The following is a 26,564-nucleotide window of genomic DNA, read 5'->3' on the forward strand; positions in this document are numbered from 1 at the left end:
ATTTTATTAAATTTTCAAATGTTTCCTCTCATTTTGCCCCTCACTTCAATTTTTCATTTTTTTTCTAGATGTCTCATTTGTGTTCTTTTCCATCTGCATGAATTATCTATCAGTTAACAGAAACTTAAGAGGTAGTCAAAACAAAATGTTTTTTTATTTTTTTTGTTAGGTTTTGAAGACAATGAAATTGAAAAAAAAGTTACATCCCAGAGCATATATTATACTGAGATAAAGAAAAAGTTCTTGGATATGTCCTACTATAATAAAGTGTTTAATACAGCTTCTGAGAACTTATTGTTATAAACAACTAAAATAATATCCTTAAAAATAAAATTTTCAGAGTTAAGCAATAGGGAAAAATTGCTTCCTTCTCCTCTACTCATCTCTTTGCGCGCACACACACCCCTAAGACTATAATTTAGTATAGTACTACAAAGGAAAGCAATGTATCTGGAAATGAGATCATGGAAAATAATTGCATTTCTGATCAGTCATAGATTTGGATGACTATGCCATATATATATATATTCCTTCAAGTGTTTCTCTTATGGATGTTAGAACATGAGTCCAATGTGTGAACTAAAACACCCACCTATTTGGATTAAACATTTGTGTATGAAAAGCTAATATCACAGCTGCAGAGATGCACTTTGCACATTTCAGAGATCACAGTGTATTAGGAAGCTAAAAGTAAATTCAAAAGAGTTGGTTTGACTTAGCAATTCTCAACCAAATAAAATTACAAAGAGATTAGAAAATATTCCACTAGTCTTTCAAATATAAACTGTAAGTATTTTTTATCTTATATCCAACCACTTCACAGCAAAATGCCATTTTTTCATTGCATAGAAAGAAATGATACATTTTGAAAGCAAAAATCTTGATACCAGTTTAAGGATTCTAAAATACATTTTAAAGTATGACAATACTTTGAGGAATATTTATATAAATATTTATTTAAATATTATGATAATATTTATGTAAATATTCTTATCCTTAAATCTTTTCTATAATAGTTTTGTCAACATTCATTTTATATTAATAATTTTACATCAATATTCATCTTTCCCAAATTTTAAAATTATCTGGTTTATTTTTGCTTTAAATATACCTTTCAAATTTAATTCCATATAAAATACCAATTTCCTTTTCATGTTTTCCTTAGCAAGTAAATATCTGACCTCTTAATTCTTTGCCAAGGCTTGACCTCAAAGTATTATATTTAAATGATGCATAAAGAACACAAACGTGTTCAAACTCTCAGAATGTTGGAGCCTGAAACTCTGAGAAAGCCTTTGTCTAAAACCAATGAACTTTTCAGGGCTATTGAGAAATGACCAGAGGGGCCAAATAACTATTGTGCAATTGGAATCTTCCTGCTGCTTTGTCAATAATTTATAAAATGGAGAGGGCAGAGGGGTCACTGTCATTGAGGGGAAGTCAAAATTAAAATGTTTCTTATATATTGTGCTCCAAAAAGCCAGAGAATACTGTTTTCCAGAGGAAATTCATTTTGATATAAAGCAGATAATAAATTGTGCTCTATCAAAACCTGAATTGTTTTTGCATACAATCTTTCTTACCTACCTTTGATTCCAAATACCTGGTAGTTAATGCAAATATATTGACTTAATTTTTGTTCTCTATTGGTATTTCTACACATTCTTAGAATCCTATTAATTCCCATTGTTTCATTTCCTGAAAGAGACGTATAATCAGTCCTTTTCCTTTCTTTACTCATTAATATAAATAAGTCTTGTAACTAAAATATCCCCCATTTATCTTTTTATCTAGCTTCAAATTACCCATTAGTCACAAAGGTATATGGATCCTTTATTCCATTTAAAAAGAATGGATATCCAGAAACTGAGATTACTATGACTAGCAGGACAACATTCAATTCAATTCTCAAACTTTGTGACACTATGAGAATTATATGGAACTTTCATTATTCAGTAAGTTCATTAAATATGATAAATTTAAAATATGGCTATATTTTTTAAAAGTTAAGCTGAGAGTAAATGCATAATAACAAAACACATTAGCTTTGTAAAAGTTTTGGATTTAGGAACTTTCTATAGGTAACAATTTAGAGTCAGGAGAACTCTAAAGACTCATGAGTCACGAGAGTCATGAGAGTCATGAGTTAACTAAAAATAGGCCTTAAATGAAAAGGTAGAGTGGAAGCAAGTGAAAACAGAGATGAAGCTAAAGGTCATTCAGTAAAACTGATCATTCCATTTATTTAATCTTCATCAAGAATGTTTCATCATTCACAATATATACATATATCAAATCATCATGGTGTACACTTTAAATATCTTATAATTTTATTGTCAGTTATAATTTAATAAAACTGAAAAATAATATCAGATAAAAACAGAAAAATAAAGAATGATATACCACGCAAAAAGTCATCAGAAAACTCAAATGAACATAAAATCTTGAGGTGAAAATAAATTTACAGCATTAGAGTTCAGAAGAATAAAAAATATTTTCCCTAGCTTTTGAATAGAATTAATATGAACAATTTCTTTCTAGTTCTTTCTTAAGTTCAATCAAAGTCTACTCCCTCATGGGGAGGAGTGGAGATAAAGAAAGGGAAAAAATGATAGCAAATAGTAAATAACAAAATTGTATTCAGGGACAAGTAAAGGACACAGATCCATATACTTAGACACTCAGAAAAAAATAATATAGCTCATAAACTTTATTAAATAGATTCTTCTCAAGTGCCTCTGAATGGTTCCAGAGTCATTCCAGTACCCAGAAATTTCTAGCACTAAGAAGCATGGTCCTGGGTCTTTTACATGTTGGGAAAAAGCCACTCCATTCCATGATTCTACACACTTTCCTTTGAATTCAGCCAACCATGGTTCTACCCCCTTTCTTTTCCTACTTTTACCCATATTCTTTGGGCAGTCCCATCCTACCCCCTTGCCTTTGATTGCCACTTAAGGACTCTGAAACCTATCTGTGACTTAAACCCATCAAGGTTGACTCACTTACTTATCTTTTTCTATGGCAAATTGTGCTTAAATATGTCCCTCTCAACCATGTCCTCTGTGAAATACTTAGGGAGATACTGCTTCAATGATGCCAATATTCTTCCCTGTTCCATTTCTTACCCTCAGCAGAGACCTCTCTCATAATTACCTATTAAATTCTTCCCTGAAGTTTCATCTTTAGAGTTCAAACTCTTTGCACATCTTCCTGGCCTTTGTTTTGGCAACTTCTGAAATTATATTACAGATAGATCTCAGCTTACCTTACTTCTGCTACCAGTTAAAACATATCATAACAACTGAGCTTATTCTGGCTTCCTGAATATTGATTCCTGGTGATGGTACAGAATATCAAGCCCTCTGTTATAAGCCAGGGTTACTGGACAGATGAACCCAGCTGTCCTTTTCTCTTACAAAATTTCCCATTGATGTTGAGTTAAAATTCAAGTAGTTTATCCTAGCAAAAAGTCCTGGTGCTTTCTTCTCTATTATTTTTCTTGGTTAGCCTGGCTAAACTCTAACCAATTTAATTGGCCTTTTTAAGGAACTAGACTTTGGTTTAGTTGCTTTTATTTATTGTTTTCAATTTCATGGATTCTCTTCCAATTTTTATTATTTCTATATTTTTGTTCTTTACATTGCTCTTCTTTCTCTAGTTTGTTGAAATGGTTGTTTTTATAACTAATTTTAAACATTTCTTCTTTTTTAATATATATATATACATATATATATATATATATATATATATATATATATATATATATATATATATATATATATGCTTTAAATTTACCCTAAACACTTTTGTTATATCTTACAAGTTTTAATGTTACATTTTAATTTTTCGATCAGTTCAATTTTTTAAAAATTTAATTTGAGAAGTCTGGTGAATTATTTGGAAGTGTGTTAATTTCCAAGTACTAAATTCTGAATATTCCAGATATTATCAGCTATCTTTCTGTTACTGATTTGTAGTTTAATTTCATGTGATCTAATAATATGCCTTGCATGATTTCTATTATTTTGAATTTGCCAAAGAATATTCTATGGCTGAGAATGTATTCTTGTTTAATGTTTCATGGGCTCTTGAAAGAATGTGTATTATGTGGTTGTTGGATAGAGTATTGTATAAATGTCAGTAAGATCAATTTGGTTAATATTGCTATTCACATCAAATATTTCCTTATTGATTCTCTGGCTGCCTGATCTATCAATCACTGAAGGGGTTGTTGAAATCTCCAACTATAGGAGTGTAATTTGTCTACCAGTTCTTTCAGTTTTTACTTTATTTATGTTTTATGTATTTTGATGCTCTATTGTTTGATACATACATAATTAAGCTTGATACATATTCTTGGAGAGACATTATGTAACGCCTTTCTTTATCTCTAACAATGTCCTTGTCTAAAGACTGCTTTGCCTGAAATCAGTATGGATATCCCAGCTTTCTTTTAATGAGTATTAGTGTGTGATGTCTTTTTCAATTCCTTTACTCTTGTGGGTTTCTTGTAGACAACATATATTTGAGTGTTGCTTTTTTATTCACTGACAGTTTCTGTTTTCTAATATGTGTATTCAGACCATGCACATTAAAATTAAATAGTTATAAAGTTAGATTAATTTTAACATGTGTATAATTATTCCTTTTGTTGCATTTCTCTGGTTTTAATTGAACTTTTTTTTTTTAAGATTTTATTTATTTATTTATTTGACAGAGATAGAGACAGCCAGCGAGAGAGGGAGCACAAGCAGGGGGAGTGGGAAAGGAAGAAGCAGGCTCATAGCAGAGGAGCCTGATGTGGGGCTTGATCCCATAATGCCAGGATCACGCCCTGAGCCGAAGGCAGACGCTTAACCGCTGTGCCACCCAGGCACCCCTAACTGAACTTGTTTTTAAAGTTTTTATTTGAATTCCAGTTAGCTAACATACAGTGTAATATTAGTTTCAGGTATACAATATAGTGATGCAACACTTCCATACAACATCCAGTGCTCATCACAAGTGCACTCCTTAATCCCCATCACTGATTAACCCATCCCTCCACCAACTTCCCCTCTGGTAATATTAGTTTGTTCTCTATAGTTAAGAGTCTGTTTCTGGGTTTGTCTGCCTCTCTCTCTTTTTTGCCTTCGCTCATTTATTTTGTTTCTTAAATTCCACATATGAGTGAAATCATATGGTAATTGAACATTTTTATAGGATTCCATTTTATTTTCTTAGCATATCAATTACACTTATTTACAAAAACTCTCTATTTGTTGCTCTATAGGTTACTACATACACCGAACTAACTGAAGTCTACCTTCAAATAACACTATGACATTTCATGTATAGTACAATTATAACTAAATATCTCTAATTCCTCCCTTTTGTCCTTTGTGGCATTCTTGCCATTGATTTCACTTTTTCATATGCTATGATCACCCAATACACTGTTACTATTATTGTTTCAAACTGTTATCTTTTAAATCAAGGAAAAAATCAGAAGTATTAATAATTTTGTTTTATTTTCATTTATTACTTGTCTGATGCATTTCCCTTCTTTAGGTTCCATCTAAGTTATTTTTTGTTTGTTTTGTTTTGGTTTGTTTTTTTGCTTGTTTGTTTGTTTCCTACCTGAAAATTTTCTTATAACATCTCTTGCACAGTAGGTATGCTGGCACTGAATCTCTGCCCCCACCCCCCCTTTATTTTTTCTAAGACAATCTTTATTTCTTCTTTACTTTTTAAAGCAACTTCACTAGATATACAATTTTAAATTGGTGAGGGTTTTTTTTTAACACTTTAAATATTTCACTACACTTTCCTTTTGGTTGTTTCTGATGTGAAAACTGTTGTAATTCTTATCTGTGTTCCTCTATTTTATTTGCTTTGTTTTCTTTCAAACTGTTCTCTGCAATTGAACTATAGTACACCAATATATTTTTTCCTTCCTTCCTTCCTTCCTTCCTTCCTTCCTTCCTTCCTTCCTCCCTCCCTCTGTCCGTCCATCCCTCCCTCCCTTTCTCCTTTTTCTTCTCCTCCTCCTTCTCTTCCTCCTCCTTCTTCTTTCTTCTTCTTTTCCTTCTTTTCCTTCTTTCCTTCCTTCTTCCTTTCTTCTTCTTCTTCTTCTTCTTCTTCTTCTTCTTCTTCTTCTTCTTCTTCTTCTTTTCTTTCCTTCTTTCTTTTTTTTTTCTTTCTTTCTTTCTTTCTTTCTTTCCTTTTTCTTTCTTTTATCTTTCTTTCTTTTTTGAAGGGTGGGGTATGGGAGAGAGGGTAGTCATTCTCTGGGTGTTCTTTGGATTTCCAGATCTGTAATCTTTTATCTATCACTGATTTTAGAAAATTCTCAGTCATTATCACTTCAAATATTTATTCTGCTCTATTCTCTCCTCTCCTTCTGATATTCCCATTATGCACATATAACACCTTTAGAAACTTTTCCATAGTACTTAATGTTTTTTTCTGTTATTTTCATTCTATTTCTTCTTTGGATATCAGTTTGGGAAGTTTCTATTGATCTTTCTTCAAAAACACTTATTTCTTTGGCTGCTTGCAGTCTACTGACAAACCCATCAAAATAATTTTTATTTTTTATGTATAATTTTTACTATTTTTAAATTCATTTTTAGAGTTTCCATCTCTCTGCTTTCATTACATATATGTAATGAACATTATATATATATATAATGAACATACATATGTAGACTATATTGTATATATGTAATGAATATGTAGGGGTTGTTGAAACCTCCAACTATGGTAGTGTAATTTGTCTACTTCTACCAGTCTTTCAGTTTTTACTTTATTTATGCTTTATGTATTTTGATGCTCTATTGTTTGATACATACATATTTAAGATTGATACATTATATATATAATGTTTTCTTTTTTCATTATAGCCTTTAAGATATTTTATTATTATATTTTAAATTTCCTATGTGATAATTCTAACAATCTGGGTCCCATCTGAGTCTAGTTCTGAATGTGTTTTTTTCTTGAATATAGGCATGTCTTATAATTTTGTTGTTGTTAAAACCCAGACATTTTGTATTGGGTAATAAGACTGATGTATGTAGGTATTTAGCATAAAAATAAATATTAATTTGGCTGGGAGGTGGGTTGTGCTTAATATTTGCTAATGCTTTTGGGACCAGAAGCTTCAAATTCTTGTGTCTGTGTTTCTGTCTCTCCTCTTGACCTTGGAATACCCTAATACATTAACTCAGAAACAGTCTGTATCTTACAGTTCTTCCAGCTATAATCCACTTGACTATGTTGGAACCCTGCTGGTATGGTGGTGAGATACGAGGTGGAAGATCGTTAAATAATTTTATAAAAAATTAATTATAATAATTATTAACGATAATTATTATACAACAATTATAATAATTCTATAATAAATGAAATCTCAGTATTGTTGAGCCCACGTATTAGGGCTGTGACTTGCATGAGAACTTCTCTAGTGGTGTAGCTTTTTCCACTTTGCTTCCTTTTCCCTTACCTGGTTGTAAGCTTCCCAATCTATTTTCTTGAAACCTTCACTTTTTCCATATAATGAGTTGCACAATTATAGTTTAAAAAATATTATTTGTTATATACTTATATTATTACTTTTATTTTTATTTTGGGATAATTGCAGATTCAAACATTGTTGTAAGAAATAATACAGAAAAATTGCCTTTACTCACTCTCCTCCCCAATGGTATCAGCTTACACAATTATATTACATTTATTATAACCAGGATATTGATACTGGTATAGTCAAGATACAGTACATTACCATCATCACAAGGAGCCTTCATATTTTCCTTTTATATCCATATTCACTTCCTGCTCAACCCTACACTATCCATAATCCCCAGAAATAATTAATCTGTTATTTATTTCTATACATTTGTCATTTAAAAAATATTAGATGGACATTATCAAGATGGTGAAATAGGTTGTTCCTGACTCTTCTTCCCCTCTAAAGAGGAACAACTAAGAACTATTCAAGACAAAACAACACTGAGAAAATTCTGGAACATAGGGGTGAGGCTGAGGCTCCCCCCAAAAGACAGACCAACACAGACTGCTTTAGGGGGTAAGAGAAGTAGCTACACATTGACTATATTGTCCCTTCTCAGGACAGTGAACCTTCATGTCAAGAGGTCTCCCCTGAATCTCTGGTTCATCCAGTGGGAAAAGAGAATGAAGAGGACACAATCTTCCTTGCCTGTCCAGCACTGGGGTCACTTTGTGGGAGCCCTACTCTGATCTAATACTATAGCAATTGCAGAGAAATCCTTGGGTCTCAACCATGGAGAATCTGACTGTGACACACAGGTGAAGTGGGGTTGACAAAACCAACACATGGGTCTTGATAACCTGAGTTCATACCTGCAGTGCCCTAATGTTATCCCAACTAGTGGTTTCACTCATCTGCAGAGCCAAGTCAGGGGCACATTCTGACCAGGAAACTTGGCAGAGTGTAGATCTGCCTGATTTGGATTCTTACATAAGAAATATTACTGGACTTAGAACCCAGTTTGCCCATGCCCAGGCAAGAAGCTGAATCACAGACTCCACTTGCTGTAGAGAGTATCTTCTGGTCCCATAGACCCAAAGGGAAGCTGGACTGCCCAGTAGTATTCCGCCAAAATGTGTGCTAATTTCACCCAGAGGAAAGCCAGTACAGGGCATGAAGGATTCTTGTGCTATGCATAGGCAGGCAAACAACCATGGTAGATTAATTCATAATCAAGGATGAGGAGGGTAACTCCTGGCCCCTCCTAAGTGGAGAATCTATTTTAGAAATTTAGAGTGACCTAGAGTGGCCCGTCCCCCTCCCACTCAGGCAAAGTAGCCAAGACATAGCCTCATCCTCTGTGAAGAGTGTCTTCCAGCCCCAACTGATCAGAAGTCTGGCAAAAACTGCTGAAAATTGTGTCTTCAAGCAGTGCTCAAACCTAGAGAAAAGCAGATAGAGTGGACAGTTTAGTAAACGAAGCCAGTAGCCCTCTTTGGCCAGAGTATTTGGGGTGTAGTCAGCTTGGGTTGAAACAACAAAGAGCTTTATCAGCATTGGAGTTGCTTATTTTACTGTGCACAAGCAAGGAATCTAATTTGTAGTCCTTCTTATCACTGAATACAGCCTTCAGCCTGTCCCCAGGGAGCCAACCCAGAGCATATGGGAAGCTGCATAACCCATTCCACAGGCCTATAAACAATTACATTTGAACAGAGAGCACAGCCCATAGGCTTTTCCCATTTGCAGAGCAAAACCAGTAACCTCAGGTGACTAGGGAAATCAGATACACTGTGATCTGATTTGCATTCACAAACAATGAACCATATAAGCTCTGGACACATCCTACTGCCTGGCCAAAGCAGGAAAGCTATCTCATAGCCTCATCTATTTCTGAATGCAGTACCTAGTCCCAACCATCTAGCAAGTCTGATAAGATAACCTAGAAAAATATGGAGGCCATCCTGCAACCAACCTCCCTAGCAGGGAAGCAAGCCATCAGTCTTATCTAATTATTCTCAGTGAGTGATACAGCCCCCATCCTCTTTCTCAGAGCTCAAACAGATGTCTCATTCAAATATAGATCATGATAGTTGGACCTAAATGCCTAAGGACATTATCAGCAGACACACCCAGAAACCCAAACTGAGCTGACTGGTCAAAGCAAACCTATAAAATTTAGAAGAGGAGCCTGAGTAGAGACCTACCTTCTCATACAAAGATAAAATATAGACAAACTATTTAGGATGCCTCTGAAGAAGTTTGGAACCATGGCTGTAAGAGAGAGCTAGAAGAGAGAGAGCAAGCTGGTGCAAGAGAGAAATATAGAGATTCTCTAACATAAGAACATACAATCTTCTCTTCAGTGTCAAAGAAGTCTTGCTTAGACCAGATTCCTGCTGTCAACCTTGATGCAGATGATTTTCCAACAGATTGGAGAGATGAAAATGAAAATTTTGAAGAGGGGAGTAATGATAAGCACCTCTTGCAGAACTAGAAAAAAATAAAAATGAAGGAGCTGAGATCAGTCCAGGAATGAACAAGAAGAGAAAGCTGAAGAAGAAAAAATACATATGGAAGACATTTTGAGTGGAAACCCTCTCAATCTCACTGGCCCATCACAGTTTCAGGCCAACTTCAAAGTTAAAAGAAAGTAGGATGATGATGCTGTTTTCAAGAACTGTGTAAATGGTGTAGATTATCAGAAGAAAGACAAGGGGCACCTGGGTGGTGCAATCAGTTAAGCATCTGACTCTTGGTTTCAGCTCAGGCCATGATCTCAGGATTGTGGGATTAAGCCCTGAGTCAGGCTGCTTGAGATTTTCTCCCTCTCCCTGCCCCTCTTGCTTGTGCTCTCTTTCTCTAAAATAAATAAATTAATTCAAAAAAGAAAGAAGAATGACAAAATATTTGTAAATGATACACTGTGATCTGAATTTCACAAAAAGTTCATGGAGAAATATATTAAATAGTAGTTTATGTACTTAATTAAAGACCATATAATATATTTTAAAAAGTTAAAAATAGAAAATAATTTTAAGAGCAACAGAGAAAAGAGAGAATTGCACACAAAGGAACTGCCATAAGACTATTGGTGTATTTCCCAACAGAATCTTTTCAGACCAGGAAAGAGAGGAATGACATCATAAAATATTGAGAGAAAATTACTGTCACCCAAGAGTTCTACACCTGCTGAAGCTGTCCTTGAGAAACAAAAGAAGGGATACATCTTCCCCAAAAAAAAAAAAAAAAACTAAGGGAGTTTATTGAAACCAGATTTGCCTTATAAGAAGTACTAAAGACAGTTCTTTGGAAGTAAAAGAACACCAGTTAGCACAAATCAAACTGGTAATGGTAATATATAGATATAGTTAGATTTTGCAATATGGTAATAGGGTGCATAACTCCCTTAAAACTTTAGTTTAAAAGTAAAAAAGAAAAAAAACCATAATAAAATAGCCATAACTGCAATCATTTATTGTTACACAATACACACAAAAAATGCAAATTATAAAAGCAATAACCTAAAACATGAAGAGTGAAGGTTTAAAGTTTACAAATTCTATTAAAGTTAAGTTTTTATCAATAAAAATAGGATGTTATAAATTTAAGATATTTTATATAAGCTTCATGGTCACCAAAAGTAAAAATTCTGTAGTAAAATTAAAAACAACAATAACAACAAAAACAGGATTAAAGGAGTTAAAGAATATTGATACTAAAGATAAAACACACACACAAAACCCAGCAGGATAAGAAACAAGGAACAATGGATCTATAAAACAACCAAGAAACAAAATGACAGTAGTAAGTTCTTATCTACCACTAATTACTTTAAATATAAATGGATTAAGTTTTGCTATTGAAAGGCAAAGAATGGCTTAATGGATAAAAAAAAAAAATCCAACAATATGTTATGTACAAGAGACTCTCTTAGCATTAAAGACACATGTAGACTTAGAAAAAAGGGATTGAAAAGAACATTTCAAACAAATGGTAACAACAACAAAAACACCAAAAAAAACCCCCAAAAACAGGGGTAGCTATACCTATATCAGACAAAATAAACTTTAACCAAAAATGAAAAAAAAGGAACAAAGAAGGTCATGATAATAGGGTCAATATATCAAGAAAATATAACATTTGTAAATATTTTTTGCCATCAACTTTGGAGCACTTAAATATATAGAGCAAAAATTAACAGCTAAATGGAGAAATAGAAAGTATATGATAATAGTTGGATAACTTAATACTGAACTCTCAGCAATGGATGAATCATTCAGACAGAAAATCAATATGAAAACAGCAATTTGAAGAGCACTGTAGACCAAATTGACCTAAGACATATTTAAAATATTCTAACCAATAAGAGCAGAATTCACATTTTTCTCAAGCTCACATGGAACATTTTCTAGGTTACACTATGTAAGGCCATGAAACAAATCAACAAATTCAAGAAGATTGAAATCATACCAAACATGTTCTCTGCTCACAATCACATGAAACTAGAAATCAATAGAGGAAACAAACAAACAAACGAAAAACAATTACAAACACATGAAATTAAACAATGCTCTCCCAAACAATCAATAAATCAAAGAAAACTCAAAGGGAAAATAAAAAGCTTCTAAAAAAAAAAAGAGAAGTACAATATACCAGAACTTATGGGATAAAGCAAAAAGTTTTAAGAGGAATATTTATACCAATAAAAGCCTACAATAAAAGGCAAAAAAAATCCCAAATTAGCAACATTAACTCCATGCCTTAAGGAACTACAAAGAGAGAAACAAATCAGCCCACAGTTAAAAGAAAAAAAATAAATAATAAATATTAGAATAGAAATAAGTGAAATTAAGAACAGAAAAATAATAGAAAAATGTTAACCAAATGTAGGAGTTGATTCTTTGACAAGATGAAATTGGCAAACCCTTATCTAAATCAACCAAGGCAGGAGGGAAAACCCAAATCAAAAAATTATAGATGAAAAAAGGATACATTACAGCGAATACCACAGAAATTCAAATGATCATAAGAGGCTATTATGAACAAATATATACCAACAAATTAAACAAGTGAGAAGAAATGGAAAAATTCTTGGAAACTACAACTTATCAAGAATGAATCAGGAAGAAGTAGAAAATCTAAATAGGCTAATTATTAGTAAGCACTCTGAATCAGTTAACAAAAATCTCCCAATGATGAAAAGGATGGGGCCAGATGGCTTCACTGGTGGATTTAACCAAACATTTAAGGAAAAATTCACAATGATCTTTTTCAAATCCTTCCAAAAAATTGAAGGGTAAGAAACTCTCCTAGACTCATTTTACCAGGCTAGCATTATCCTGATAACTAAAGCCCAAAGAGGATACTACCAGAGGAAAAAAACTATAGGCTAATATTTCTGCTGAATATAGATGCAGCAATTCTCAATAAAATGCTAGCAAAACAAATTCAGCAGTGCAACAAGCAACACAGGATCATTCACTACAATCAAGTGAGATTTATCCTGAGGATGCAAGTATGTGATACATCACATTAATAGAATGACATAGTATCTTCTCAGTAAATGCAAAAAAGTATTTGAGAGTATTCAGCATCTATTCATGACAAAAACTCATAACAAATTAGGCACAGAATGAACATACCTCAACATAAAAAGACCATATAAGACAAACCCACAGCAAAAAGCACTCTAGTTAAGGTTGAAAGTTTTTCCTTTAAGATCAGGAACAAGACAAGAGTTTCCTCTTTCAGCACTCCCAGTCAAAATAGTACTAGAAATCCTAACTAGAGCAATTAGGCAAGAAAAATTTTTTAAAAAGTATCAGGATTGGAAAAGAAGTATTATTTGCAGAAGACATAATTTTTTATACAGAAAATCCAGAGGAGTGAACCAAAAATCTGTTAGATCTAATCCACAAATTTAGTAAAATTTATGACTCAAAATTAATACACAAAAATTGTAGTGTTTTTATACATTAAAAAACTTTTTAGATTTTGAGTTAAGATGGCAGAGGAGTAGGGGTCCCCGTTTTCAGCTGGTCCCCTGAGTGGAGCTGGATAGGTACCAGACCAACCTGAAAACCCACAGAATCAGCCTGAGATGCAGGAAGATACATCTGGATCTCAACAAATGAACATCTCCAGCACTGAGTATTGAGGTACAAAGCAGGGAGCCGTGAATCCGCGCACAGATATCAGAAGATAAATGGAAGGGAGAGGGAGCCGCCACACTGGGGATCTGGGAAGCAGTAGCCACCTGCACTGGGGAGCGGGCCAGACTTATGGATGGGCACCCGTGAGACAGCAGACTGAGATCCTGAGCCTGGGAATGCACGTGTGTCCAAACTGAAAACCAGAGCTCTGGAGCACTCACTGGACCTGGACTGAGTGCGCACACAACCAGACTGAAAACCGGCATTCTGGAGTGCGCGCAAACCTCACTGAAACAGAGAGCTCAGGAGCGTGCATGAGGGTGGCTGGCGTCTAGTGGCTGGCGACTGGCAGCTGGCGGCTGGCAGCTGGCGGTGTTAGAAACACAAAGGACAGAGACATGCTGGCTCTGGAAGTGAGGGCTGGGACACCAGCTGCAGAGTTTTTAGCAGCACCAACAAAAACAGCGTTAAAGAGGCCAGAAGAGCTCAGTGGAGAGCGGACTGTGATCTCTCTGTTCTGAGACAGAGGCTAGGATTCAGCCACTGCTGCTCTGATTCTCAGAAGAATCACAGAAAGCCGCCAGAGAACAAAAGTATGGTAATACCAGCTCACATTGTGCCAATCCCCATCACCCTCACAGGGGACTGGGAGATTCTACCCAAACAGGGTTGCCTGAACATCAGCACGGCACCGCCCCCCCCCCCCAGAAGGCAGGCTGAAAAATCAAGAAGCCCACATCCCTAAGGTCCCTATAAAACAAGAGCACACTGTCTGAGTCCTGGTCAATATTTTGGGCTCTGGGCAACCCCACAACCTCTCCTCATCAGAAAGACAAGAAAGAGAAATCCTCCCCAGCAAAGAAAAGATAATGAGTCTGTGGCTTCTGCCATAGAACTGATGGATATGGATAATACCAAATTATCAGAAATGGAGTTCAGACTAACAATGGTCAAGATGATGTGTAGACTTGGAAAAAATATTAATGAAAATATTAATGAACATATAGAATCTCTAAGGGCAGAAATGAGAGCGAGTCTGGCAGAAATTAAAAAATCTATGAATCAAATGCACTCAAAACTAGATGTTCTGATGGCCAGGGTAAATGAGGCAGAAGAACGAATTAGTGAATTGGAGGATGGGATGGTAGAAGAGAAAGCTAAAACAGAAAATTGGCTCCAAAAAATCCAATCTCAAGAATGTAGGCTATGTGAGATTACTGACTTAATAAAAAGTTCCAATGTCAGAATCATCAGCATCCCCGAGCAGGTGGAGAAAGGGAGAGGTCTAGAAGAGATATTTGAACAAATTGTAGCTTAAAACTTCCCTAATCTAGCAAAGGAAACAAGCATTCGTGTCCAAGAGGCAGAGAGGACCCCTCCCAAATTCAACCATGACAACCGTACGCCATATCACATCATAGTGCAAGTTGCAAATATTAGATCCAAGGATACAGTATTGAAAGTGGCCAGGGTGAAGAAATTTCTCACGTACAAAGGCAAAAATATTAGGATTATGTCAGACCTGTCTACACAGACATGGAATGAGAGAAAGGGTTGGGGGGGAAATTTAAAGCTCTTTCAGAGAAAAACATGCAGCCAAGGATCCTTTATCAAGCAAGGCTGTCATTCAGAATTGGTGGAGAGATAAGGACCTTCCAGAATCACCAGACACTGACCAATTTTGTAACCATGAAACCAGCCGTACAGAAGATATTAAGGAGGGTTCTATATAAGTAAAAAGACCCCAAGAGTTATACAGAACAGAAAGTTACAATCTATAGAAACAAAGACTTTACAGGCAACATGATATCATTAAAATCATATCTCTCAATAATCACTCTCAATGTGAATGGCCTAAATGCTCCCATAAAACACCACAGGGTTGCAGATTGGATAAAAGGACATGACCCATCGATTTGTTGTCTGCAAGAGACTCATTTTGAACCTAAAGATACATCCAGACTGAAAGTGAACGGATGGAAAACCATTTTTCATGCCAGTGGAACTCAAAAGAAAGCTGGGGTAGCAATTCTCATTTCAGACAGATTGGATTTTAAACTAAAGAATGTAGTTGGAGATACAGAAGGACACTATATTATTCTTAAAGGATGTATCCAACAAGTGGATATGACAATTATAAATATCTATGCCCCCAACAGGGGAGCACCAAGATACACAAGCCAACTGTTAACAAGAATAAAGAGACATATACATAAAAATATGCTAATATACGGGACCTCAACACTCCATTATCAGCAATAGACAGATCACCTAAGCAGAAAATCAACAAAGAAACAAGAGCTTTCAATGCCATTCTAGACCAGATGGACTATATATATATAAAACACAGCACCCCAGAAGAAAAGAATACTCATTCTTTTCAAATGCACATGGAATGTTCTCCAGAATACATCATATGCTGGGTCATAAAACAGGTCTCAACCGATACCAAAAGACTGAAATTATTCCCTGCATATTCTCAGACCACAATGCTTTGAAATTGGAACTCAATCACAAGGAAAAATTTGGAAGAAACGCAAACACCTGGAAACTAAGAACCATCCTGCTCAAGAATGATTTGATAAACTAGGAAATCAAAAACCAATTTAAACAAAGTTATGGAGACCAGCGAGAATGAAAACACAACGGTCCAAAACCTATGGGACACTACAAAGGCAGTCCTGAGGGGAAAATACATAGCCATCCAAGCCTCACTCAAAAGAATGGAAAAATCTAAAATGCAGTTTTTATATTCTCACCTCAAGAAACTAGAACAGGAACAGAAGAACAGGCCTAATTCAAGCACGAGAAAGCAGTTGATCAAGATTAGAGTAGAGATCAATGAGTTAGAAACCAGGAGCACAGTAGAGCATTTCAACACAACTAGAAGCAGGTTCTTTGTAAGAATAAATAAATCGATAAGCCACTGGCCAGACTTATTCAAAAGAATAGAGAAAGGACCCAAGTTAGTAAAATTATGAATGAAAAGGGAGATATCACAACCAACACCAATGAAATAGGAAGGATCATTAGAAATTTCATCAACAGATTTATGCCAATAAATTAAACAACCTGGAAGAAATGGATGCTTCCTGGAAACCTACCAAGACTGAAACTGAAGAAATTTATTTTTTAAACAGACCAGTTATGAAGAAATTGAAGCAGTGATCAAAAACTTCCTGAAAAACAAGAGTCAAGGGCCTGACGGATTCCCTGGGGAATTCTACCAAACATTCAAAGAAGAAATAATACCTATTCTCCTGAAGCTGTTTCAAAAAATAGAAAGAGAAGGAAAACTACCAAACTCATTTTATGAGCCCAGTTCTACCTTGATTCACAAACCAGGCAAAGACCCCATCCAAAAGGAGAATTACAGACCAATATCCCTGATGAATATGGACGCCAAAATCCTCAACAAGATCCTGACTAATAGGATCCAACAGTACATTAAAAGGATTATCCATCATGACCAAGTGGGATTCATCCCTTGGATGGATGGGTGGTTCAACATTCGCAAATCGATCATTGTGATAGATCAAATCAACAAGAAAAGAGTCAAGAACCATATGATCCTCTCAATTGATGCAGAAAAAGCATTTGACAAAATACAGCATCATTTCCTGATTAAAACCCTTCAGAGTGTAGGGATAGAGAGTACATTCCTCAATCTCATAAAAACCATCTGTGAAAAGCCTACAGCAAATATCATTCCCAATGGGGAAAAGTAGGAGCCTTTCCCTTAAGATCAGGAACATGACAAGGATGCCCACTCTCGCCACTATTATTCAACATAGTACTAGAAGTCCTTGCAACAGCAATCAGATAACAAAAAGGGATAAAAGGTATACAAATTGGCAAAGAAGAAGTCAAACTGTCTCTCTTCGCAGATGACATGATACTCTATATGGAAAACCCAAAAGACTCCACCCCCAAACTACTAGAAGTTATACAGCAATTCAGTAATGTGGCGGGATACAAAATCAATGCTCAGAAATCAGTTGCATTTCTATACATGAATAATGAGACTGAAGAAAGAGAAATTTGGCAATCCATTCCACGTGCAATAGCACCAAAAATCATACATTATCTCGGAATTAACTTAACCAGAGATGTAAAGGAGCTATATTCTAGAAACTACAAATCACTCTTGAAAGACATTGAAGAAGACACAAAAAGATGGAAAAATATTACATACTCATGATTCAGAAGAATTAACATAGTTAAAATGTCTATGCTACCCAGAACAATCTACACTTTCAATGTCATACCAATCAAAATACCAATGACATTTTTCAAAGAACTGGAACAAACAGCCCTTACTTTTGTGTGGAACCAGGAAAGGCCCCGAATTGCCAAGCAATTGTTGAAAAGGAAAAACAAAGCTGGGGGCATCAAGTTGCCGGATTTCAAGCTATACTACAAAGCTGTGATCACCAAGACAGCATGGTACTGGCACAAAAACAGACAGATAGACCAATGGAACAAAATAGAGAACCCAGAAATGGAACCTCGGCTCTTTGGGCAACTATTCTTTGACAAAGCAGGTAAAAACATCCAGTTTAAAAAAGACAGTATCTTCAATAAATGGTGCTAGGACAGTTGGACAGCTATATGCAAAAGAATGAAACTTGACCACTCTCTCACACCATACACAAAGATAAACTCCAAATAGAGGAAAGAACTTGATGTGAGAGAGGAATCCATCAAAATCCTAGAGGAAAACATAGGCAGCAACCTCTTTGACATCGGCCACAGCAACTTTTTTCATGACACATCTCCAAAGGCTTTAAGAGAAACAAAAGATAAAATGAACTTGTGGGACTTCATCAAGATAAAAAGCTTCTGCACAGCCAAGGAAAGAGTCAGAAAAACTAAGAGGCAGCCCACAGAATGGGAGAAGATATTTGCAAATGACACTACAGAAAAAAGACTGGTATCCATGATCTACAAAGAACTTCTCAAACTCAATATGTGAGAAACAAATAAACAAAAGAACTCTCACATCGAGTTCTTTTATCCATTTGGAGTTTATCTTTGTTTATGGTGTGAGAGAGTGGTCAAGTTTTATTCTTTTGCATGTAGCTATCCAATTTTCCCAGCACCGTTTATTGAAGAGACTGTCTTTTTTTCACCAGATGTTTTTTCCTGCTTTATCAAAGATGAGTTGCCCATTTCTGGGTTCTCTATTCTGTTCCATTGGTCTATCTGTCTGTTTTTGTGCCAGTACCATGCTGTCTTTGTGATCACAGCTTTGTAGTATAGCTTGAAGTCCGGGACGTGATGCCCCCAGCTTTGTTTTTCCTTTTCAACAGTTCCTTGGCGATTCGGGGCCTTTTCTGGTTCCACACAAAAGTAGGGGCTGTTTGTTCCAGTTCTTTGAAAAATGTAATTGGTATTTTGATCAGGATAGCATTGAAAGTGTAGATTGCTCTGGGTAGCATGGACATTTTAACTATGTTAATTCTTCTGAACCATGAGCATGTAATATTTTTTCATCTTTTTGTGTCTTCTTCAATGTCTTTCAAGAGTGATTTGTAGTTTCTAGAATATAGATCCTTTAAGTCTCTGGTTAAGTTAATTCCAAGGTAATGTATGATTTTTGGTGCTATTGTAAATGGGATGGATTCCCTAATGTCTCTTTCTTCAGTCTCATTATTCTTGTATAGAAATGCAACTGATTTCTGAGCATTGATTTTGTATCCCGCCACATTACTGAATTACTCTCTAACTTCTAATAGTTTGGAAGTGGATTGTTTTGTGTTTTCCATATAGAGTATCATGTCATCTGCGAAGAGAGACAGTTTGACTTCTTCTTTGCCAATTTATATATCTTTTATCCCTTTTTGTTTTCTGAATGATGTTGTAAGAACTTCTAGTACTATGTTGAATAATAGTGGCGAGAGTGGGCATCCTTGTCATGTTCCTGATCTTAAGGGAAAGGCTTCCAGCTTTTCCCCATTGAGAATGATATTTACTGTAGGCTTTTCATAGATGGCTTTTATGAGTTTGAGGAATGTACCCTCTATCCCTACACTCCGAAGGGTTTTCATCAGGAAAGGATGCTGTAGTTTGTCAAATGCTTTTTCTGCATCAGTTGAGAGAATCATATGATTTTTGGCTTTTTCCTTCTGGATAAAATCTAAGACACCTATCAATTTGCGAATGTTGAACTACCCTTGCATCCCAGGGATGAATACCACTTGGTCATGATCGATAATCCTTTTAATGTACTATTGTATCCTATTAGCCAGGCTCTTGTTAAGAATTTTGGCATCCATATTCATTAGGGAAATCATTATTTAATTCTCCTTTTTGATGGGGTCTTTGCCTGGTTTGGGGATCAAGGTAATATTGGCCTCATAGAATGAGTTTGGTTGCTTTCCTTCTGTTTATATTTTTTGTAATATCTTTAGGAGAATAAGAATTATTTCTTCCTTGAATGTTTGGTAGAATTCCCCAGGAAAATCATTCAGGCCTGGAGCTTTGTTTTTTGGAAGGTTGTTTATCACTGTTTCAATCTCTTTGTAATTAATTGGCCTGTTTAAAAAATCAATTTTTTCCTGTTTCAGTCTTGGTAGTTTATAGGGTTCCAGGAAGGCCTCCATCTCTTCCGGACTGCTTAATTTATTGGCATAAAGCTGTTGATAAAAGTTTCTAATAATCCTTCCAATTTCATTGGTGTGGTTTGTGACCTATGTTTTTTCATTCATATTTTTATCAATTTGGGTCCTTTCTCTCTTCTTTTTGATAAGTCTTGCCAGTGGTTTGTCAATTTTATTAATTCTCTCAAAGAACCAGCTTCTAGTTCTGTTGATCTGCTCTACTGTACTTCTGTTTTCTAATTCATTGATTTCTACTCTAATCTTGGTCAACTGCTTCCTTGTGCGTGGATTAGGCCCGTCCCTCTGTTGCTGTTCCAGCTTCTTGAGGTGAGAATATAAAAACTGCATTTTAGATTTTTCTATTCTTTTGAGTGAGGCTTGGATAGCTATGTATTTTCCCCCTTAGGACTGCCTTTGCAGTGTCCCATAGGTTTTTGGACTATTGTGTTTTCATTCTCATTGGTCTCCATAAATTTGTTTAAATTTATTTTTGATTTGCTGGATTATCAAATCATTCTTGAGCAGGATGGTTCTTGGTCTCAAACTGTTTGAGTTTCTTACACATTTTTCCTTGTGGTTGAGTTCCAATTTCAAAGCGTTGTGGTCTGAGAATATGCAGAGTATAATTTCAGTCTTTTGGTATCAGTTGAGACCTGTTTTGTGACCCAGAACATGGTCTATTCTTGAAAATGTTCCATGGGCATTAGGATAGAATGAGTATTCTTTGGTTCTGGGGCGTAGAGTTCTATATATATCTATGAGTTCAATGTCGTAGAGTATGGCATTCAAAGCTCTTGTTTCTTTGCTGATTTCTTGCTTAGGTGATCTGTCTATTGCTGGTAGTGGAGTGTTGAGATCCCCTACTATTAGCATATTTTTATCTATATGTCTCTTTATTCTTTTTAACAGTTGGCTTGTGTATCTTGGTGCTCCCCTGTTGGGGGCATATATTATATATATATATATATATATATATATATATATATATATATATATATATATATATATATATAATTGTCATATCCACTTGTTGGATACATCCTTTAAGAATAATATAGGGCATTTCTGTGTCTCTATTACAGTCTTTAGTTTAAAATCCAATCTGTCTGATGTGAGAATTGCTACCCCAGATTTCTTTTGAGGTCCATTGGCGTGAAAGATGGTATTCCATCCCTTTACTTTCAGTCGGAATGTATCTTTAGGTTCAAAATTAGTCTCTTGCAGACAGCAAATGGATGGGTCATGTCTTTTTATCCAATCTGCAACCCCATGGCGATTATGGGGGCATTTAGGCCATTTACATTGAGACTGATTATTGAGAGATATGATTTTAATGATGCCATGTTGCCAGTAAAGTCTTTGTTTCTATAGATTTTGACTTCCTGTTCTGTATCACTCTTGGGGCCTTTTTACTTTTATAGAACCCCCCCTAATATCTCCTGTAGGGCTGGTTTCGTGGTTATGAAATTGGTCAATGACTGGCGATTCTGGAAGGTCTTTATCTCTCCATCAATTCTGAATGACAGCCTTGCTGGATAAAGGATCCTTGGCTGCATGTTTTTCTCTGAAAGCTTTAAATTTCCCCTCCAACACTTTCTCTCATTCCAGGTCTTTGTAGACAGGTCTGATGTAATTCTGATACCTTTGCCTTAGTACGTTAGAAATTCCTTTGCCCTGGCCGCTTTCAATACTGTATTCTTGGATCTAATATTTGCGAATTGCACTATGAGGTGACATGGCGTAAGTTTTTCATGGTTGAGCTTGGGAGGGGTCCTCTCTGCCTCTTGGACATGAATGTTTGTTTCCTTTGCTAGATTAGGGAAGTTTTCAGCTACAATTTCTTCAAATATCTCTTCTAGACCTCTGCTTTTCTCCACCCCCTCAGGGATGCCGATGATTCTGACATTGGAACATTTCATTGAGTCAGTAATCTCCCCTATCCTACATTCTTGAGATTGCATTTTTTGAGCCAAGTTTCTATTTTAGCTTTCTCTTCTACTAACCCATCCTCCAATTCCCTGATACGTTCTTCTGCCTCATTCACCCTGGCCATCAGAGCATCTAGTTTTGACTGCATTTGGCTCATAGAATTTTCAATTTCTGCCAGATTTGCTCTCATTTCCACCCTTAGAGATTCTATATTCTAATTAACATTTTAGTTAATACTTTTTTCAAGTCTACACATCATCTTGACCATTGTTATTCCATTTCTGATAATTTGGTTATATCCATACGTATTAGTTCTGTGGCAGAGGCCACAGACTCATTGTCTTTTCTTTGCTCGGGGGGATTTCTCCTTCTCGTCATTCTGATGAGAAGAGGTTGCGGGATTGTCCAGAGCCCAAATTATTGACCAGGACCCAGGCAGTGAGCACTTGTTTTATAGGAATCTTAAGGATGTGGGCTTCTTGATTTTTCAGCCTGCCTTCTGGGTGGGGGTACCAGTCGTGCCAGTACTAAGGCAACCCTGTTTGGGTAGAGTCTCTGTGTCCCCTGGGAGGGGGAATGGGGATGGGCACACTGTGAGCCGGTAATCCAGGCTTTTGTTCTCTGGAGGCTTTCTCTGTTGGTTTGCTGTGCCTCTTCTGAGAGTCAGACCAGCAGTAGCTGAATCTCAGCCTTTGTCTCAGAACAGAGGGATCGCGGACCGTTCTGCACTGATGTTCTGGCCACTTTAACTCTGTTTCTTTTGGTGCTGCTCAACCCTGCAGCATCCTGGGATGTGTGCCCCACACCCGGCATCTCAGCCCTCACTTCCAGGACCAGCACGTCTGTCCTTTGTGTTTCTAACACCGCTAGCCACCAGCCACCAGACGCCAGCCGCCCCCACACGCTCCGGAGTTCCCGTTCTCAGTGTGGTTCCAGTGAGCACACCGGAGCTCCGTTTCAGTCTGGTTGGGCATGTCCCCAGCTCATGGTCTCAGTCTGCTCTCTCATGGGTGCCGGTCTACGATTCCACCCGCTCCCCCGTGCAGGTAGCTTCCACTTCCTGGTGCCCAAATGAGGTGGCTCCCTCCCCCTTCCTTTTATCTTCCGATATCTGTGCGCGGTTTCATGGCTCCCTGCTTCATACCTCAATACTCAGCACTGGAGTTGTTCATTTGTAGAGATCCAATGTAGCTTCCTCCATCTCATGTTGATCCTGTGGATGTTCAGGACGGTCTGGTACCTATCCAACTCGACTCAGGGGACTGGCTGAAAAAGGGGTCCCCTACTCCTCCACCATCTTAACTCCCTCCAGCCAAATAACCCATTTAAAAATGGCTGATCTAAGTAGAAATTTCTCCAAAGATGATGTGCAAAAGGTCAACAGGTATATGAAAAATGTTCAGCATTTCTAGTCATTAGGGAAATGAAAATTCAAACTACAATGAGATATAACCTCACACCTGTTAGAATGGTCATGATCAAAAAATTAAGAGATAACAAATCCTGGCTGGATGTGGAGAAAAGGAAACCTGTCTAACTATTGGTGGGATTGTAAATTGGTACAGCCACTATGCAATACAGTATGGAGGATCCTTAAAAAAAAAAAAAGTAACATCTGATCCAGCATTTCCAGTTTTGAGAAAACATCCAAAGGAAAAGGAAACACTCTCTTGGGATGATAATCACACCCTCATGTTCATCACAGCATTAATTATCATATCTAAAACATGGAAACAACCTATGGATGAAGAAGTTGTATGATCTATAATGAATGGGATATTATCCAGCTATAAAAAAGAGGAATTCCTACCATTTGTGACAATTCGGATGAATCCTGGATGCATTATGCTAAGTAAAATAAGACAGAGAAAAACAAATACTTTATTATCTCACTTATGTGTGGAATCTAAAGACCAAAAAATTTAATAATCAAAACCCACAAACTCATAGAAAAAGAGATCAGACCTGTGATTTTTAGAGGTGGAAGGTGGGGAAAGAAGGAATTAAAGGAGGCTAGTTAAAAAGTACAAACTTCAGTAAGTAGTAAGGATGTTATGTACAACATAATGATTATAGCTGACACTGCTGTATGATATACTGGGAAGTTGCTAAGAGAGTTCTCATTACAATATATTTTTTTCCTTTCTTTGTCTTCATTTCTTATACAATAATGCAAGTTAATTTTTTCTTGGTAGAATTGGAAAAATATGTGATATATTCATACAATGGAAAATTATTCAGCCATAAAAAATGAAATATTAAGACATCCTACTAAATGGATGAGAGTTGAATACATTATGCTAAGTGAATATAGTCATAAAATACAATATATTATGTTTCCATATATTTATTTATTTTTAAAGATTTTATTTATTTATATTAGAGAAAGAGAGAGCATGAGAGAGAGAGCACAAGCAGCAAGGAGGGGCAGACGGAGAGGGAAAAGCAGACTCCCTGCTGATCAGGGAGCCCAACATGGGACTTGATCCCAGGACCCTGGGATCATGACCTGAGCCAAAGGCAGATGCTTAACCTACAGACCCACCCAGGCACCCTATGATTCCATTTATATAAAATGTTCAGAGTAAGTAAATCTATAGACAGAAAGTAGATTAGTGGTTCTCTAGGGCTAGAAGAGATGAGGATTTGGAGGATGTTGGTTAATGGCCTAATGGTTAATGGGTATAGGGTTTTTTTGGGTGGTAATGAAAATATTCTAAAATTGATTATGGTGATAGATGCACACCTTTGTAAATATACTGAAAGCCATCGAACTATAGAGTTTAAATGAGTGAATTGTATGATATGTGAATTCAATAAAACAAAAAAAAAATAACGTAAATGGAATCATGCAATATGTAACCTTTGGGGTTTGGCAGTTTTCTCTCAGTATAATTTTCTGGCAATTACTCCAGGTTGTATGATGTATGAGTAGCTTTTAACTTTTATTGCCAAGTAGTGTCCCACTCCATGATATGAATGTGCCACAGCTTGTTTAACCATTTACCTATTGAAGAATATCTGTATTGCTTCCAGTTTTTTTTTTTTTTTTTGCTATTATAAATAAAGCTTGTGACTAATGTTGGTGTATGGATTTTTGTGTGAACATAAATCTTATTCCTCTGGGATAAGTCTTGAAATCAAGTAGACTGATTCCTAATATTTTATTCTTTTTTTCTAAAATCACACTTTTATTTTCATTCATATTTTCCTTGAGGTTTCCTATTTCACCAAGTTATTATTAAGAAGTGTACTTTTCAGTTCTCAAGCATTTGGAGATTCTTTTCTGCCTTTAATTTAGAATTTCTTTCCATTGCATTCACAGAAAATCCTGCATAATTTCAATTATTTTAAATTTGTTCAGGTTTGCCTATGGTTTATCTTAATGGATACTCCATGAGTACTTCTGTTGTTAGTTAATGTGTTCAATAAACGTTGATTAGATCCTGTCCGTTGATGGAGTTGTTGACCTTTGCTATATTCTTGATGATTTTCTGTCTAGCTATTTTAGCAATTATTGGGAACAAGATGTAGAAGCTTCCAAGTATAACTGTAGATTTGTGTATTTATCCTTTTTGTTCTATCAGCTTTTGCTTCATATATTTTATGTCTTTTTTGTTTGGTGCATACATATTTAAGATTGCTGTCTTCTTTGCAGATTGACCATTTCATCTTTATATAATTTCCTACGCTGTCTCTAGTTAGCTTCTTTGCTCTAGTAAGTTTATTAATATCTTATCTGATATTAAAATAGCTACTTTGAATTTTTTATTACTTTTTGCATAATTTATCTTTTTTCATTCTTTTATTTTCTATCTGCCTTTATCATTGCATTTGAATTGAATTTCTTGTAGGTAGTAAATAGCTCAGTCATTTTTGTTTTATTTTTTAAAGCTTTTATTGGGAATGCCTGGGTGGCTCAGTCATTAAGCATCTGCCTTCAGCTCAGGACATGATAGCAGGGTCCTGGGATCAATCCTGGCATCAGGCTCCCAGCTCTACTGGGAGGCTGCTTCTTCCTCTCCCACTCCTCCTGCTTGTGTTCCCTCTCTCATTGACTATCTCTCTCTCTGTCAAATAAATAAAATCTTTAAAAAATAAATTAAAAAAGCTTTTATTAATTTATTTGAGAGAGAGAGAGCATGACATGGGTGAGGGGTAGAGAGAGAAGCAGACTCCCCACTGAGCAGGGACTCCAGGATCATGACCTGAGCTGAAGGCAGATGCTTAACCGGCTGAGCCACCCAGGCGTCCCTTTTGTTTTGTTTCAGTTCACTTATGTTTTTAACTACTATGACAAATTATGTCTTTTAATAGCTATATTTAGACCATTTATATTTAATGTGGTTAGTGATATTACAGTGCTTAAGTTTTCTATTTTAT

At 35.9% G+C, this 26,564-nt stretch overlaps 1 pseudogene; it reads left to right on the forward strand.

The window, feature by feature from the left end:
* Window positions 1–8,733: 8,733 nt before the first annotated feature.
* On the forward strand, window positions 8,734–10,467 carry LOC123784893 (spliceosome-associated protein CWC15 homolog pseudogene; annotated as a pseudogene).
* Window positions 10,468–26,564: the final 16,097 nt, after the last annotated feature.

The sequence above is a fragment of the Ursus americanus genome, chromosome 31, assembly GCF_024610735.1.
Source record: "Ursus americanus isolate L20-20 chromosome 31, mUrsAme1.1.p, whole genome shotgun sequence".
In the NCBI taxonomy this organism is placed as follows: Eukaryota; Metazoa; Chordata; class Mammalia; order Carnivora; family Ursidae; genus Ursus; species Ursus americanus.